The sequence below is a fragment of the Rhinoraja longicauda genome, chromosome 19 (assembly GCF_053455715.1).
Source record: "Rhinoraja longicauda isolate Sanriku21f chromosome 19, sRhiLon1.1, whole genome shotgun sequence".
Lineage (NCBI taxonomy): Eukaryota > Metazoa > Chordata > Chondrichthyes > Rajiformes > Arhynchobatidae > Rhinoraja > Rhinoraja longicauda.
In genome coordinates this window covers 13,126,858-13,132,857 of record NC_135971.1, presented here as the reverse complement: position 1 = coordinate 13,132,857, position 6,000 = coordinate 13,126,858, and the positions used below count along the sequence as shown (strand labels likewise).

At 46.1% G+C, this 6,000-nt stretch overlaps 1 protein-coding gene across 1 annotated transcript in view; it reads right to left on the bottom strand.

Moving 5' to 3' along the window:
* Positions 1-794: 794 nt before the first annotated feature.
* Positions 795-6,000, bottom strand: part of LOC144603140 (uncharacterized) — a 33,424-nt gene continuing 28,218 nt past the window's right edge. Inside the window, exon 3 of the transcript XR_013548548.1 lies at positions 795-2,239. The gene's annotated coding sequence lies outside the window, so the exon portion shown is untranslated. The remainder of the gene's footprint in view (positions 2,240-6,000) is intronic.

The window sequence follows — 6,000 nt, the reverse complement described above, 5'->3', positions numbered from 1 at the left end:
GTAGTGTCTTTGAATTGGATATGTTGACAGGGTGTAGAGTAAAGCTCTCTCACACATTGGAGATATTGAGGGGATAGATGCACCAAAGGACAGTGTTCGTTGTTTGGGCTTGAGACCACCTTGTATTTAGAATGAACATGCAAAGCTGCATGTTGCAAGATTACCAACAGCTCCCTTGTACCTGTCTTACAATGAGTGGGTTCATTGGCAACAAAAGCAAAATGACGATAAGGGTTTCCTAGCTTTTCTAGTGGGGAGTCTTCTATTATCGAAAAAAAGATGTGTTGGGAGATTTTGGGAAGTGTCGCTTAAATCATTGCATATTGTTACTTGTAGATTTTTGCATACGTGTCTTCTTCTTCTTGCGTTTGAGGCAGTAAAAGTCATGTAGCGCTCTCCAGGCACCGTAGCCAGTGCAATGTGCTGCTGTTGCATATGTGTGAAGAAGTTTTAGGATGCTTTGTTCAAAGTGGCTGCAAATCAATGAAAACAGTTGCTGAACTGACCAGGTTGAAGTGTTCTTTAGTTGTTTACAAGTTTCTCAGGCAATCCCAAAAGGAAGGTATTTTGTGCCCCTCTCTCCAATATTTAATGTTCATATTTTATGCTTATTTCTTCTCTCGCAGAGTTATTCCATTTGTGTGGAACTCTTGCAATAATTATCTCGCATTTGGAAATGGGTCAAGAGTTAACCTTTTCAATCCAATGATTGTAAATCTTTGAAATTCTCCATGCTAAGGTGTATATGGACCAGTCTTAATCAAAATTGATCTCTTCTTCATCGCATGCATCTTTAGACAATTTTATTCTTTAAAAAAAATACAGCTAATTCCAGTACATTATCTTCTAAAAGCCACAAGCAGTTTCTTGGGTCATATTTTCAACTGCTTATTAACAAAATTATACATGACAAAATACCAAACAACCACTGATTCCTTGCATTGAAGAGCCAGTGTTTATATTGGGCACATTATACATTGTTAGACACAAAATGCTGGAGTAACTCAGCTAGTCAGGCAGCATCTCGAGAGAGAGAGGAATGGGTGACGTTTCGGGTCGAGACCTTTCTTCAGACACTATACCTTCTTCCTCGCCAAGTATCACAATATAGGTAACACAGAGCAGCTGGAAGTCAAAAAACTGGAGTTTGTGGTTTATTATGGTTCATTTGTCGGGGTTTGGTATTGTTTCTTTGGGCGTGTGGCTGACGCTGGATGTACATAGTATTTTGTCATGGGGTGGGAGTTCCCCTGCAGTGCTTTGTTGTCTCCAATTGTGCCATGTAATCAGTTGGACGCTGGATGTCTGGGAAGACTAGACCTGAATAATATCCTTTACACTAGGAAACGTACTGGCCTTAATTACCCACTGAATTTGATTCCCCAGCCTGAAACTAGGAAACCTTTGTCAAACAATAACCATGATCTTAGAATAACTAAAATCCAGGTGTGTTTGAGTGAATTTTACTTTACACAGAGACTATGAGAATTAATTTTATGCTCAAGACTGAAGGAAAAAGTTAATATGATGTGAAACTCCATCAACTTTGTTGCTGTTTTGATTTTGGTTTCGGTGTGATTTTTTAATATTACATTTACAGATGAATTGCTTCAGCTCTTTCGGCCAACTATGTCCCAAATCCATGACCTTCAAAAGAAGATCTAGAAGGAATGGATGGACTTGGCCGTGGCATCCCTTTCACTTCACTTGCTGGGTGCTCTACCTGTTCAATTTCATTGCCATATTTGGCATCCAGATCCCACTTATCCCCGTGCACTGGTCGTATGCTGTGTACATTGTATCCTTTTCAATACAAGCATAAAACTGGATTTTAAAATACTTTTTTCAGGAGCTAGTTGCCATTATTCTGCAGCCTCAAGAGTTATCAGTTCAATGTTGCATGTTGATAAATCGCCTCTTGCACCGTAACTAATTCATGAATAGAATAATAAATCTTCAAAATTTAAATGGCGATTTAAAGCAGGCAGTCATATTTGTGTAAAATGTACTTGAAAGCATTTTATAATTCAGATGGCACAAGAGGCTACAGGTATGGACTACAAATTAATAACGATAAGATCAAATATGATGTGAGAATTGTCCATCAAGAAAGATGAAAAACTGATTAAACAGTCACAAAGTGCTGGAGTAACTTAGCGGGGTCAGGCAGCATCTCTGTAGAACATGGATAGGTGACGTTTCATAGAATGCTGGAGTAATTCAGCGGGTCAGGCAGCATCTGTGGAAAACATGGATAGGTGATGTAAATTAATACTTCACAAACTCTTAAAGCGTACAACATCTTTTAATGATAGCACAGCGTATTACATACATCTTCAAGCACTGGCTACGTTCCTCTACTGAACTGTACCCAGGAAGGGAAGGCGTTATGATTGATGTTAACTAGGCGGGGTTAATGGTACTGAGGTAACTATGTTATTGGTTGCATATAAACCATCTACATCCTTCCCCCTAGAAAATTAAACAGATTGTTGTCACAACAACAGAATTAATAACAGAATTAAGCAAAATCGCCATAGCGCACAGGTGGCTTACTAATCCGGCCCGAGCGCGTACGAATGTCTCCCCCTCCCCCCGAAAGAGCAGAAGAAACCGGAGGACACGAGGCAGCAGGGGAACCAGGGAAGGGAGGTGCGGTGGTAGAACCGGGAGAGTGGGAACCGGCAACAGGGGACCCGCGCAGAGGGGAACCGGGCGCGCGATATGGGGACCGAGGCATACAAGGAACGCTGGCCGGGACGGCAGCCGGCTGCTGGTATGAGAGCGGCGGGGCATAGGGTCCCGGGGGCTGCGGCTTTGGCTCATTAACCGCAAGCAGGTGTTGTCGGCTTCTTCGGTAGATGGTGCCCTCATGGTCCACCAGGTACGAACGAGGTGAGTCGGCCACCCCAACCACGGTGGCCAGACGGGAGTGACCGCCGGCGGTCTGCAACCGAACAACCTGTCCAGGCAAAAGAGGATCGAGTGGTCTGCACGACCGATCGTGGGAACGCCGCTGGCTGTCATGCTTCTCTTGAATACGCCTCTGCACGGAGGCAGGCTCCAGCACCCGAGGTTGCAGCTGGCGCTGGGCAATCGGGATAGTAGATCTGGTATTCCTTGACATCAGACGCTGAGCAGGTGACCCCATGGCCGGATCCCTGGAAACATTCCTGAGGTTTAGGAGATCCAAGTACAAATCAGTGTTGGAAAGTCTCGCCTGTTCCATCAGATGCTTGGCGCTGCGGACGGCCCGTTCTGCAAGTCCGTTGCTCTGTGGGTACTCAGGGCTGCTGGTGAAATGCACAAAATTCCACTTGTCCGCAAAACTTTTGAATTCTCGGCTGGTAAACTGCCTGCCGTTGTCAGTCTGCAGCCTGACAGGGGACCCAAAAGTGGAGAAGTGTTTCCGCAGCTTTCGGATCACCATCTCCGACGTGAGGGATGTCAGTAAATCCACCTCGAACCAGTTTGAGTATGAGTCGACCAGGACAAGGTAGTGGTTACCACGCCACTCGAAGATGTCAGCAGCCAACGAGGACCAGGCCAAGGCAGGGGCAGGCTGTTGCAGCAGGGGCTGTCGCTGCTGGTGTGGAGCAAGACTGTTGCACGTGGAGCAGGCAGAAACTCGGTCTCGGATATATTTGGCCATTCCGGGCCAGTAGAATTGGCACTGAGCGTGGGCGAGTGTTGCATCGACCCCAGGGTGTCCGCTATGGGCTGCGCAATAGTAAGAGTCAAACAGGGAGGACGGGACCACAACTTTATGTCCCTTGACGATGACGCCATTCTGGAGCACCAATTCGTCGCGGACCAGGAAGAAAGGCTGTGTTTCAGATGGCGCAGCGGAGCGCTTTGTTGGCCACCCTGCTTTAATCACAGTGGCAAGCCGCTGCAAAACTGGATCGGCAGCGGTGTGCTCGGCCAACACCTGTAGCTGCTTGGTGGGAATGAAATTAACGCCCAGTACAAGCAAGTCCTCTGTTTCGTAGGGGTGGCGATCACAGGAGGTCCGCGGGGCGCGCGATAGGGTGTCCGCAATGTGCATCTCGGTGCCCTTCTTGTAGATGATGTCGAATTCGAAACGCTGGAGCTGTAGCATCATACGCTGCAGCCTGGCGGGGGCAGCGTGAATTGGCTTGTTTAGGATGGTCACCAGTGGCTGGTGGTCGGTTTCGACCGTAAATCTGCTGCCGAACAGGAAATCTCTGAACTTGGAGCAGGCGAACACCACCGCGAGCAGCTCTTTCTCGATCTGAGCGTACCGCTGCTCGGTGTCCGTCATGGTGCGGGAGGCATAGGAGACAGGATGTAACGATCCATCGACAGACTGAAGGCAAGCCGCACCCAGACCGAACTTGGAAGCGTCACAGGTGACGGTGATGGGGCGACTTACATCGAAGTACCGCAACGTCGGGGTGTCAATCAATTTCGACTTGAGGCAGTCAAAGGCCTGCTGGTGATGTTGGAGCCAGGCCCAGGCAATATCCTTTTTTGTCAATTGCCGCAGGGGAGCACTCAGCTCACTGAGGTTTTGTATAAACTTCCCCAGGTAGTTCACCATGCCTAAGAATCGTTGTAGACCTGGCACGTCGGTGGGGGCTGCCATCTCGGAGATGGCAGCTGCCTTCAAGGGGTCGGGTTTTAGTCCGTTAGAGGTTGCCATCTCGGTGGTCATCTGGCAATACAACGACCTCAGACAATCTGCAGGCATGCATAGCTTTTTCCAACGTTAGATCCGGATCCCTTAGAAGCTCACATCGTAGCTTCTGGTCACGCATGCCAGTTACTAAAATGTCTCTAGTGAGCTGCTCCGTCATGTCACCAAAACGGCACCGCTGGGCGAGATAACGCAAATCAGCAATAAAACATTCAACAGGTTCATCCGGCAACTGTTTTCTTGTAAAGAACCGTGCCCTCTGCAGAATGCGGTTCGAGGGCAGGTCACAAATCTCCCTGAACTTACGTTCTACATCTACAGGTGACGTTTCACAGAGTGCTGGAGTAATTCAGCGGGGTCAGGCAACATCTGTGGAAAACATGGATAGGTGACGTTTGAGAGTGGTGGAGTAACTCAGCAGGTCAGGCAGCATCTCTGTAGTACATGGGCAGGTGATGTTTTGTGTTGGGGCCCTTCTGTAGCCTTTGCGTACTACACTTCAGTGTAGGCGTTTCCAACGACGTGGTCCAGATCGTTCCTCTAGTATCTTTGATATTGCCATCCATTCAGTATGTTGGGCCTTAACTCTTTTACAGTGGTTTGGTGCTGTGTTTTGTACACACATCATCCTGTACATACAGGCATCGACCATAGACCCAGCCGATGACAAAGTTCGAGCCAGGCGCTACAATCGAATATTGCCTTTGTTCAACCGCAGCCTACATCGACACGTCATAGAAAATCACTACTGCCACATCTGTGAGGTCGATGTGTAAGTGCCAAGAATGTTTTATTGTCATATGTCCCGAAACGGAACAATGTAATCCTTTATTGCACCGCCACAACGGATAGTACTCTGGAAACGCCACAATAAACAACAGGAAAAGTTCAGTATACTGAATTTTTATTGTAGCTTATTCTGGTATACTTGTATTAAATATATCAAATACTTGTATTAAATATATTTAGTACATAGTACTCTGTAAACACCATAATAAATGTTTGCAGAGTGGTATCCTTGTATATCTGTTCTGCTGCTATAAGTATATTTAATATATTGAAAACAAGTATTTAATATATTTAATACAACTATACAATTATATACTGAACTTTTGTTGTTTTAATGTTCAGAGTACTGTGTGTGTGTGTGTGTGTGTATGTGCGTGAGGGACACATTCAACTATTTATCATAAATTTAGGATCATAGATATTTATAGATGTTTCTGATATCTTATTCACAGAGGTTTCAAGACCAAACATTGCGGTTTGTGCAATAAATGCGTGGCTCACTTTGACCATCACTGCAAATGGCTGAATAATTGTGTAGGGTCCAGGAATTA